This window comes from Salvelinus alpinus, chromosome 21 (assembly GCF_045679555.1).
Source record: "Salvelinus alpinus chromosome 21, SLU_Salpinus.1, whole genome shotgun sequence".
In the NCBI taxonomy this organism is placed as follows: domain Eukaryota; kingdom Metazoa; phylum Chordata; class Actinopteri; order Salmoniformes; family Salmonidae; genus Salvelinus; species Salvelinus alpinus.
In genome coordinates this window covers 51,353,006-51,366,449 of record NC_092106.1, presented here as the reverse complement: position 1 = coordinate 51,366,449, position 13,444 = coordinate 51,353,006, and positions in this window count along the sequence as shown.

Genomic DNA, 13,444 nt, shown 5'->3' with positions numbered 1-13,444 from the left:
TCACTGGGGCCTCGTAGACATGTGAGAATCACCCCGGCTGATGGCCCAATAGCATCCTGTTCTCATAGGGCTCTGTGCTCTTTTGGATGCGTCAACAACATGTACCAACAGGTATGACGCAACCAGTCATTTCAGCGGCAGGAAATGATCAGTCAAAGCTGATGGAACGTAACATATGAGAAGAACAATAAGACGGAAGGGCATGGGGAGAGCACCAGGACCAATCAACTAGCAGCTCATACACTCCCAGCAGCTTTTGATTCTTAAAGGGAATGTATTACAACCAGAAACACAGCTTTGTGAGCAGGACCACGCAACACACAGTTACAACCAGCAACACAGTTAGAACCAGTTACAATCAGCAACACAGTTAGAACCAGTTACAATCAGCAACACAGTTAGAACCAGTTGCAACACAGTTAGAACCAGTTACAATCAGCAACACAGTTAGTACAGTTACAACCAGCAACACAGTTAGAACCAGTTACAACCAGCAACACAGTTAGAACCAGTTACAACCAGCAACACAGTTAGAACCAGTTACAACCAGCAACACAGTTAGAACCAGTTACAACCAGCAACACAGTTAGAACCAGTTATAATCAGCAACACAGTTACAACCAGTTACAATCAGCAACAAAGTTAGAACCACAGCAACACAGTTACAACCAGTAACACAGTTACAACCAGTAACACAGTTACAACCAGTAACACAGTTACAACCAGTAACACAGTTACAACCAGCAACACAGTTACAACCAGCAACACAGTTACAACCAGTAACACAGTTACAACCAGCAACACAGTTACAACCAGCAACACAGTTACAACCAGCAACACAGTTACAACCAGCAACACAGTTACAACCAGCAACACACTTACAACCAGCAACACAGTTACAACCAGCAACACAGTTACAACCAGCAACACAGTTACAACCAGCAACACAGATACAACCAGCAACACAGTTACAACCAGCAACACAGTTACAACTAGCAACACACTTACAACCAGCAACACAGTTACAACCAGCAACACAGTTACAACCAGTAACACAGTGTAAAGAGTAGGGCCATGCAACACACTTACAACCAGCAACACACTGACAACCAGCAACACACTTACAACCACAGCAACACAGTTACAACCAGCAACACACTTACAACCAGCAACACACTTACAACCAGCAACACACTTACAACCAGCTACACAGTTACAACCAGCAACACACTTACAACCAGTAACACAGTGTAAAGAGTAGGACCATGCAACACAGTTACAACCAGTAACACAGTGTAAAGAGTAGGGCCATGTAACACACTTACAACCAGTAACACAGTGTAAAGAGTAGGGCCATGCAACACAGTTACAACCAGTAACACAGTGTAAAGAGTAGGGCCATGCAACACAGTTACAACCAGCAACACAGTTACAACCAGCAACACACTTACAACCAGTAACACAGTGTAAAGAGTAGGGCCATGCAACACACTTACAACCAGTAACACAGTGTAAAGAGTAGGGCCATGCAACACACTTACAACCAGTAACACAGTGTAAAGAGTAGGGCCATGCAACACACTTACAACCAGTAACACAGTGTAAAGAGTAGGGCCATTCAACACACATACAACCAGTAACACAGTGTAAAGAGGGGCCATGCAACACACTTACAACCAGTAACACAGTGTAAAGAGGGGCCATGTAACACACTTACAACCAGTAACACAGTGTAAAGAGTAGGGCCATGCAACACACTTACAACCAGTAACACAGTGTAAAGAGTAGGGCCATGTAACACATTTACAACCAGTAACACAGTGTAAAGAGTAGGGCCATGTAACACACTTACGACCAGTAACACACTTACAACCAATAACATAGTGTAAAGAGTAGGGCCATGCAACACACTTACAACCAGTAACAGTGTAAAGAGGGGCCATGTAACACACTTACGACCAGTAACACACTTACAACCAGTAACATAGTGTAAAGAGTAGGGCCATGCAACACACTTACAACCAGTAACACAGTGTAAAGAGTAGGGCCATGCAACACACCTACAACCAGTAACACAGTGTAAAGAGTAGGGCCATGCAACACACTTACAACCAGTTACACAGTGTAAAGAGTAGGGCCATGCAACACATTTACAACCAGTAACACAGTGTAAAGAGTAGGGCCATGTGACACATTTACAACCAGTAACACAGTGTAAAGAGTAGGGCCATGCAACACACTTACAACCAGTAACATAGTGTAAAGAGTAGGGCCATGCAACACACTTACAACCAGTAACACAGTGTAAAGAGTAGGGCCATGTAACACACTTACAACCAGTAACACAGTGTAAAGAGTAGGGGCATGCAACACACTTACAACCAGTAACACAGTGTAAAGAGTAGGGCCATGTAACACACTTACAACCAGTAACACAGTGTAAAGAGTAGGGGCCATGCAACACACTTACAACCAGTAACACAGTGTAAAGAGTAGGGGCCATGCAACACACTTACAACCAGTAACACAGTGTAAAGAGTAGGGCCATGTAACACATTTACAACCAGTAACACAGTGTAAAGAGTAGGGCCATGCAACACACTTACAACCAGTAACACAGTGTAAAGAGTAGGGCCATTCAACACACTTACAACCAGTAACACAGTGTAAAGAGGGGCCATTCAACACACTTACAACCAGCAACACAGTGTAAAGAGTAGGGCCATGTAACACATTTACAACCAGTAACACAGTGTAAAGAGTAGGGCCATGCAACACAGTTTGTTCTCTCTCACCCCCCCTCTCTCTCTCTCCCTCCTCCTGTTTCAGGTTGGCATTTTGCCATGTTTGTGGGTGTCCCCACACAACCCCCTGACCCCTAGCGTGTCACTGACCTCACGAGTTGAGCAGGAATGCCTCTCCAGGGGGAAGGATTCTGGGTCTCCGTCCTTATCGACAGGACGAGCGTGTTTATCCCTTTCCCATAAAACCTCTCCTCTTCATCACTCCATCCGTCCCTCAACAAGAGATAAACATGTAAACGGAGGAATGAATGAGCGAGTGTATTGTCCATTCCTTAATCATGTCTCCCTGGCTAACACTACCACCATGTCTCCCTGGCTAACACTACCATCATGTCTCCCTGGCCTGGCTAACACTACCACCATGTCTCCCTGGCCTGGCTAACACTACCATCATGTCTCCCTGACTAACACTACCACCATGTCTCCCTGGCTAACACTACCATCATGTCTCCCTGACTAACACTACCACCATGTCTCCCTGACTAACACTACCACCATGTCTCCCTGTCTAACACTACCACCATGTCTCCCTGTCTAACACTACCACCATGTCTCCCTGACTAACACTACCACCATGTCTCCCTGACTAACACTACCATCATGTCTCCTTGACTAACACTACCACCATGTCTCCCTGACTAACACTACCACCATGTCTCCCTGGCTAACACTACCACCATGTCTCCCTGACTAACACTACCACCATGTCTCCCTGACTAACACTACCACCATGTCTCCCTGACCTGACTAACACTACCATCATGTCTCCCTGACTAACACTACCACCATGTCTCCCTGACTAACACTACCACCATGTCTCCCTGACTAACACTACCACCATGTCTCCCTGACTAACACTACCACCATGTCTCCCTGACCTGACTAACACTACCACCATGTCTCCCTGACTAACACTACCACCATGTCTCCCTGGCTAACACTACCATCATGTCTCCCTGGCTAACACTACCACCATGTCTCCCTGGCTAACACTACCACCATGTCTCCCTGGCTAACACTACCACCATGTCTCCCTGGCTAACACTACCACCATGTCTCCCTGGCTAACACTACCACCATGTCTCCCTGACCTGACTAACACTACCATCATGTCTCCCTGACTAACACTACCACCATGTCTCCCTGGCTAACACTACCACCATGTCTCCCTGACTAACACTACCACCATGTCTCCCTGACTAACACTACCACCATGTCTCCCTGGCCTGGCTAACACTACCACCATGTCTCCCTGACTAACACTACCACCATGTCTCCCTGGCTAACACTACCATCATGTCTCCCTGACTAACACTACCACCATGTCTCCCTGACTAACACTACCATCACGTCTCCCTGACTAACACTACCATCACGTCTCCCTGACTAACACTACCACCATGTCTCCCTGGCTAACACTACCATCATGTCTCCCTGACTAACACTACCACCATGTCTCCCTGACTAACACTACCATCACGTCTCCCTGACTAACACTACCACCATGTCTCCCTGACTAACACTACCACCATGTCTCCCTGACTAACACTACCACCATGTCTCCCTGGCTAACACTACCACCATGTCTCCCTGACTAACACTACCATCACGTCTCCCTGACTAACACTACCATCATGTCTCCCTGACTAACACTACCACCATGTCTCCCTGGCTAACACTACCACCATGTCTCCCTGACTAACACTACCATCATGTCTCCCTGACTAACACTACCATCATGTCTCCCTGACTAACACTACCATCATGTCTCCCTGACTAACACTACCACCATGTCTCCCTGACTAACACTACCACCATGTCTCCCTGACTAACACTACCATCATGTCTCCCTGGCTAACACTACCATCATGTCTCCCTGGCTAACACTACCATCATGTCTCCCTGGCTAACACTACCATCATGTCTCCCTGGCTAACACTACCACCATGTCTCCCTGACTAACACTACCACCATGTCTCCCTGGCTAACACTACCATCATGTCTCCCTGGCTAACACTACCACCATGTCTCCCTGGCTAACACTACCACCATGTCTCCCTGGCTAACACTACCACCATGTCTCCCTGGCTAACACTACCACCATGTCTCCCTGACTAACACTACCACCATGTCTCCCTGACTAACACTACCATCATGTCTCCCTGACTAACACTACCATCATGTCTCCCTGACTAACACTACCACCATGTCTCCCTGGCCTGGCTAACACTACCATCATGTCTCCCTGACTAACACTACCACCATGTCTCCCTGGCTAACACTACCATCATGTCTCCTTGGCTAACACTACCACCATGTCTCCCTGGCTAACACTACCACCATGTCTCCCTGGCTAACACTACCATCATGTCTCCCTGGCTAACACTACCATCATGTCTCCCTGACTAACACTACCATCATGTCTCCCTGACTAACACTACCATCATGTCTCCCTGACTAACACTACCATCATGTCTCCCTGACTAACACTACCACCATGTCTCCCTGGCTAACACTACCATCATGTCTCCCTGGCTAACACTACCACCATGTCTCCCTGGCCTGGCTAACACTACCACCATGTCTCCCTGACTAACACTACCACCATGTCTCCCTGGCCTGGCTAACACTACCATCATGTCTCCCTGACTAACACTACCATCATGTCTCCCTGGCTAACACTACCACCATGTCTCCCTGGCCTGGCTAACACTACCATCATGTCTCCCTGACTAACACTACCATCATGTCTCCCTGGCTAACACTACCACCATGTCTCCCTGACTAACACTACCACCATGTCTCCCTGGCTAACACTACCATCATGTCTCCCTGACTAACACTACCATCATGTCTCCCTGACTAACACTACCACCATGTCTCCCTGGCCTGACTAACACTACCATCATGTCTCCCTGACTAACACTACCATCATGTCTCCCTGACTAACACTACCACCATGTCTCCCTGACTAACACTACCACCATGTCTCCCTGACTAACACTACCACCATGTCTCCCTGACTAACACTACCACCATGTCTCCCTGACTAACACTACCACCATGTCTCCCTGACTAACACTACCACCATGTCTCCCTGACTAACACTACCACCATGTCTCCCTGACTAACACTACCACCATGTCTCCCTGACTAACACTACCACCATGTCTCCCTGACTAACACTACCACCATGTCTCCCTGACTAACACTACCATCATGTCTCCCTGACTAACACTACCACCATGTCTCCCTGACTAACACTACCACCATGTCTCCCTGACTAACACTACCACCATGTCTCCCTGACTAACACTACCACCATGTCTCCCTGACTAACACTACCACCATGTCTCCCTGACTAACACTACCACCATGTCTCCCTGGCCTGACTAACACTACCATCATGTCTCCCTGACTAACACTACCATCATGTCTCCCTGACTAACACTACCACCATGTCTCCCTGGCCTGACTAACACTACCATCATGTCTCCCTGACTAACACTACCATCATGTCTCCCTGACTAACACTACCACCATGTCTCCCTGACTAACACTACCACCATGTCTCCCTGACTAACACTACCACCATGTCTCCCTGACTAACACTACCACCATGTCTCCCTGGCTAACACTACCATCATGTCTCCCTGACTAACACTACCACCATGTCTCCCTGACTAACACTACCACCATGTCTCCCTGTCTAACACTACCACCATGTCTCCCTGACTAACACTACCATCATGTCTCCCTGACTAACACTACCACCATGTCTCCTTGACTAACACTACCACCATGTCTCCCTGACTAACACTACCACCATGTCTCCCTGGCTAACACTACCACCATGTCTCCCTGGCTAACACTACCACCATGTCTCCCTGACTAACACTACCACCATGTCTCCCTGACTAACACTACCACCATGTCTCCCTGACTAACACTACCACCATGTCTCCCTGACTAACACTACCACCATGTCTCCTTGACTAACACTACCACCATGTCTCCCTGACTAACACTACCACCATGTCTCCCTGACTAACACTACCACCATGTCTCCCTGTCTAACACTACCATCATGTCTCCCTGACTAACACTACCACCATGTCTCCCTGACTAACACTACCACCATGTCTCCTTGACTAACACTACCACCATGTCTCCCTGACTAACACTACCACCATGTCTCCCTGACTAACACTACCACCATGTCTCCCTGTCTAACACTACCATCATGTCTCCCTGACTAACACTACCACCATGTCTCCCTGTCTAACACTACCACCATGTCTCCCTGACTAACACTACCATCATGTCTCCCTGACTAACACTACCACCATGTCTCCCTGACTAACACTACCACCATGTCTCCCTGACTAACACTACCATCATGTCTCCCTGACTAACACTACCATCACGTCTCCCTGGCTAACAGTACCATCATGTCTCCCTGACTAACACTACCATCATGTCTCCCTGGCCTGGCTAACACTACCACCATGTCTCCTTGGCTAACACTACCATCACGTCTCCCTGGCTAACAGTACCATCATGTCTCCCTGTCTCGGATTGAGCCTTTTCTCCGTGTGTCCTCTGCTATTCAGCTGTCAGGGGAATGTGTGACGTGTCACGATATCTTTACCACATAATGATGTACGCGTGTCATGTATTTGCCACATTAAGTAGTTACAAGGCTATTTTCAACACAGATCTTTGTCTTTCCTCATAGCTAATTTTCTAACGAGTCAAAAAGCCATTAAAATGGCCACTGTGTACTAGGTAGCAGAACCAGGACTGCTGACTTACCAGGTGACAAGTTGTTGACATTGGGACGTGTGTGAAGATGTGTCGTAGCTGGAGCATGACAGGAAAGCAGAAGCAGCATCCACAACTCCTAAGGCTGTACTAGGATGGCCAAAGGGGAAGTTTGGGCAAATTGCCAGATCGGCTGGTCCATTCTAAGCCCAGTGGGCCTGTCTTAATTGGTGTTTAATAACAGGGGGTCTGGAGGGGAGAAATGGGCCGGTGTGGGCGCTTTGAGGTGATAAAAAGGCTTGTGTGTCAGAAATGTCTGATCCCAGTCAGTCCCCTGCCAACTCCCTAATATGTTCGTCAGTCTTTGGCCCCAGAACACAGTGTTCTTTATGACAGACGAGTCAGAAGGGGAGAATCTGTAAACGTGTGGAGGTTTTTAAAACCTTCTCTTCTGACCACTCCAAAAACAACCGGCCAAACCGTTTAAAAACTCTTCCCTTCCAGATCCACCCCTCAAAAACCCTCCACAACAGTTCCAGATGTATCAATTAATACAGTGTTTCCCAACCAGCGGGTACTAAGACCACTGGGGGTACCTGTTCTATCCGCAGGGGGTGCTTGAGAAGACTCATGAGATCATAGGCTTACTGGTAAAATGTACAAGATGGGGTACTTCGGGGGTACTCTGTGGGCAGAGTAAAATGTACAAGATGGGGTACTTCGGGGGTACTCTGTGGGCAGAGTAAAATGTACAAGATGGGGTACTTCGGGGGTACTCTGTGGGCAGAGTAAAATGTACAAGATGGGGTACTTCGGGGGTACTCTGTGGGCAGAGTAAAATGTACAAGATGGGGTACTTCGGGGGTACTCTGTGGGCAGAGTAAAATGTACTTGGTAGTACATTAAGTGAAAAAAGTTAGGAGCTAGTGCATTAATAAAATATATTTGCCTTTTCTCAGTCAGCCTTAAAAAGGGGCACTCTGCAGTCCAAACAGTAACAAAGATACACCCTGCCACTGTTTTGGTAAAAAGCTGAGCGATGGGTCCGGAGAAATGTAACCACTCTCAAATTCATAGGACAGAGAAATAGATGCAAGGACTGACCATCCATTACTATTATTGTTTTAATCATGTTTTGAATGTGTTGCTATGATCTGTTGCTATACAGAGCCTGTTTACAATGAGTAAAACCAGCTTGTACTTTGGGTTCTGATGGGGGTAGGACAGTTGAGGCATTTATAAGTTATATTTTTCAAGAATCATGGGTAATACAGTCAGGTACAAAATTAGTGGCACCCTTGATACACATGAGCAAAAAAAATACTATAAGAAACAACACATTGTATGCTCAAAATTTTTTGGAAATTGTATTATTTTATACAAATACAATTGCTCAGAAAAATATATATTTATCTTAACAGGTATCAAAAAATAACTGTAAAAGATTTTCAATATTCTAGCACTGCGAAGACTAGCCCTTGTCAATGTTTTATAGAACACATTGGGAGAATTCTTAAGACCATTCCTCCATATAGAATCCTGATCCTTGATATCCTTTGGACAGACCTCTTCAATTAAAAACCCCAGGTTGTGTGGGGGCTGTGCTTTGGCAAAGAGGGTGGGGCTGTGCTTTGGCAAAGAGGGTGGGGCTGCCTCCGGACAGGGCCACAGTGTCCACCGAAATGTCCCCTACTCTTTACACTGTGTTACTGGTTGTGTGTTGCATGGCCCTACTCTTTACACTGTGTTACTGGTTGTAAGTGTGTTGCATGGCCCTACTCTTTACACTGTGTTACTGGTTGTAAGTGTGTTGCATGGCCCTACTCTTTACACTGTGTTACTGGTTGTAAGTGTGTTGCATGGCCCTACTCTTTACACTGTGTTACTGGTTGTAAATGTGTTGCATGGCCCTACTCTTTACACTGTGTTACTGGTTGTAAGTGTGTTGCATGGCCCTACTCTTTACACTGTGTTACTGGTTGTAAGTGTGTTGCATGGCCCTACTCTTTACACTGTGTTACTGGTTGTAAGTGTGTTGCATGGCCCTACTCTTTACACTGTGTTACTGGTTGTAAGTGTGTTGCATGGCCCTACTCTTTACACTGTGTTACTGGTTGTAAGTGTGTTGCATGGCCCTATTCTTTACACTGTGTTACTGGTTGTAAGTGTGTTGCATGGCCCTACTCTTTACACTGTGTTACTGGTTGTAAGTGTGTTGCATGATCCTACTCTTTACACTGTGTTACTGGTTGTAAGTGTTACATGGCCCCTCTTTACACTGTGTTACTGGTTGTAAGTGTGTTGCATGGCCCTACTCTTTACACTGTGTTACTGGTTGTAAGTGTGTTGCATGGCCCTACTCTTTACACTGTGTTACTGGTTGTAAGTGTGTTGCATGGCCCTACTCTTTACACTGTGTTACTGGTTGTAAGTGTGTTCCACTAGTTTCTTCCACTAATCTCACTGCAACTCCCCTCCAAGTCTCCGACCACTACCTTGTATCCTTTTCCCTCTCGCTCTCATCCAACACTTCCCACACTGCCCCTACTCGGATGGTATCGCGCCGTCCCAACCTTCGCTCTCTCTCCCCCGCTACTCTCTCCTCTTCCATCCTATCATCTCTTCCCTCTGCTCAAACCTTCTCCAACCTATCTCCTGATTCTGCCTCCTCAACCTTCCTCTCCTCCCTTTCTGCATCCTTTGACTCTCTATGTCCCCTATCCTCCAGGCCGGCTCGGTCCTCCCCTCCTGCTCCGTGGCTCGACGACTCACTGCGAGCTCACAGAACAGGGCTCCGGGCAGCCGAGCGGAAATGGAGGAAAACTCGCCTCCCTGCGGACTTGGCATCCTTTCACTCCCTCCTCTCTACATTCTCCTCTTCTGTCTCTGCTGCTAAAGCCACTTTCTACCACTCTAAATTCCAAGCATCTGCCTCTAACCCTAGGAAGCTCTTTGCCACCTTCTCCTCCCTCCTGAATCCTCCTCCCCCTCCTCCTCCCTCTCTGCGGATGACTTCGTCAACCATTTTGAAAAGAAGGTCGACGACATCCGATCCTCGTTTGCTAAGTCAAACGACACCGCTGGTTCTGCTCACACTGCCCTACCCTGTGCTTTGACCTCTTTCTCCCCTCTCTCTCCAGATGAAATCTCGCGTCTTGTGACGGCCGGCCGCCCAACAACCTGCCCGCTTGACCCTATCCCCTCCTCTCTTCTCCAGACCATTTCCGGAGACCTTCTCCCTTACCTCACCTCGCTCATCAACTCATCCTTGACCGCTGGCTACGTCCCTTCCATCTTCAAGAGAGCGAGAGTTGCACCCCTTCTGAAAAAACCTACACTCGATCCCTCCGATGTCAACAACTACAGACCAGTATCCCTTCTTTCTTTTCTCTCCAAAACTCTTGAACGTGCCGTCCTTGGCCAGCTCTCCTGCTATCTCTCTCAGAATGACCTTCTTGATCCAAATCAGTCAGGTTTCAAGACTAGTCATTCAACTGAGACTGCTCTTCTCTGTGTCACGGAGGCGCTCCGCACTGCTAAAGCTAACTCTCTCTCCTCTGCTCTCCTCCTTCTAGACCTATTTGGCTGCCTTTGATACTGTGAACCATCAGATCCTCCTCTCCACCCTCTCCGAGCTGGGCATCTCCGGCGCGGCCCACGCTTGGATTGCGTCCTACCTGACAGGTCGCTCCTACCAGGTGGCGTGGCGAGAATCTGTCTCCGCACCACGTGCTCTCACCACTGGTGTCCCCCAGGGCTCTGTTCTAGGCCCTCTCCTATTCTCGCTATACACCAAGTCACTTGGCTCTGTCATATCCTCACATGGCCTCTCCTATCATTGCTATGCAGACGACACACAATTAATCTTCTCCTTTCCCCCCTCTGATAACCAGGTGGCGAATCGCATCTCTGCATGTCTGGCAGACATATCAGTGTGGATGACGGATCACCACCTCAAGCTGAACCTCGGCAAGACGGAGCTGCTCTTCCTCCCGGGGAAGGACTGCCCGTTCCATGATCTCGCCATTACGGTTGACAACTCCATTGTGTCCTCCTCCCAGAGCGCTAAGAACCTTGGCGTGATCCTGGACAACACCCTGTCGTTCTCAACTCACATCAAGGCGGTGACCCGTTCCTGTAGGTTCATGCTCTACAACATTCGCAGAGTACGACCCTGCCTCACACAGGAAGCGGCGCAGGTCCTAATCCAGGCACTTGTCATCTCCCGTCTGGATTACTGCAACTCGCTGTTGGCTGGGCTCCCTGCCTGTGCCATTAAACCCCTACAACTCATCCAGAACGCCGCAGCCCGTCTGGTGTTCAACCTTCCCAAGTTCTCTCACGTCACCCCGCTCCTCCGCTCTCTCCACTGGCTTCCAGTTGAAGCTCGCATCCGCTACAAGACCATGGTGCTTGCCTACGGAGCTGTGAGGGGAACGGCACCTCCGTACCTTCAGGCTCTGATCAGGCCCTACACCCAAACAAGGGCACTGCGTTCATCCACCTCTGGCCTGCTCGCCTCCCTACCTCTGAGGAAGTACAGTTCCCGCTCAGCCCAGTCAAAACTGTTCGCTGCTCTGGCACCCCAATGGTGGAACAAACTCCCTCACGACGCCAGGTCAGCGGAGTCAATCACCACCTTCCGGAGACACCTGAAACCCCACCTCTTTAAGGAATACCTAGGATAGGATAAAGTAATCCTCCTAACCCCCCCCTCCCCCTTAAAAGAGTTAGATGCACTATTGTAAAGTGGTTGTTCCACTGGATATCATAAGGTGAATGCACCAATTTGTAAGTCGCTCTGGATAAGAGCGTCTGCTAAATGACTTAAATGTAATGTAAATGTTACATGGCCCTACTCTTTACACTGTGTTACTGGTTGTAAGTGTGTTTAATGCCTCAGGACCACTTGGCCGTCCCCAGTCCACCTGCTCCTGATCCAGGTCTCTCTCACAACATATGTTAACGTTGCCAAAGCAAGTGAAGTAGATCATAAAGTGAAATAAATTAACAGTAAACATTACACTCACAAAAGTTCCATAAAGAATAAAGACATTTTAAAATGTCATATTATGTCTATATACAGTGATGTAATGATGTGCAAATAGTTAAGGTACAAAATGGGGAAATAAACAGAATTATGGATTGTATTTACAATGGTGTTTGTTCTTCAGGTCACAAATCTTGCTGCTGTGATAGCACACTGTGGTATTTCACCCAGTAGATATGGGAGTTTATCAAAATTGGATTTGTTTTCAAATTCTTTGTGGATCTGTGTGATCTGAGGGAAATATGTCTCTCTAATATGGTCATACATTTGGCAGGAGGTTAGGAAGTGCAGCTCAGTTTCCACCTCATTTTGTGGGCAGTGTGCACATAGCCTGTCTTCTCGAGAGCCAGGTTTGCCTACGGCGGCCTTTCTCAATAGCAAGGCTATGCTCATTGAGTCTGTATGTAACAGTTTAACTTTAGTCCGTCCCCTCGCCCCGACCCGGGGGCGAACCAGGGACCCTCTGCACACATCAACAACAGTCACCCACGAAGCATCGTTACCCATCGCTCCACAAAAGCCGCGGCCCTTGCAGAGCAAGGGGAACAACTACTTCAAGGTCTCAGAGCAAGTGATGTCACCGATTGAAACGCCATTAGCGCGCACCACCGCTAACTAGCTAGCCATTTCACATCCGTTACATGTACATAGTCAAAGCCTTCCTTAAGGTTCAGTCAGTTACAGTGGTCAGGTATTCTGCCACTGTGTACTCTCTGTTTAGGGCCAAATAACATTCTAGTTTGCTCTGTTTTTTTGTTAATTACTTGACCCATTGGAAAGATGATATTTTTGTTTTCTCATGATTTGGTTGGATCTAAAATGTGTC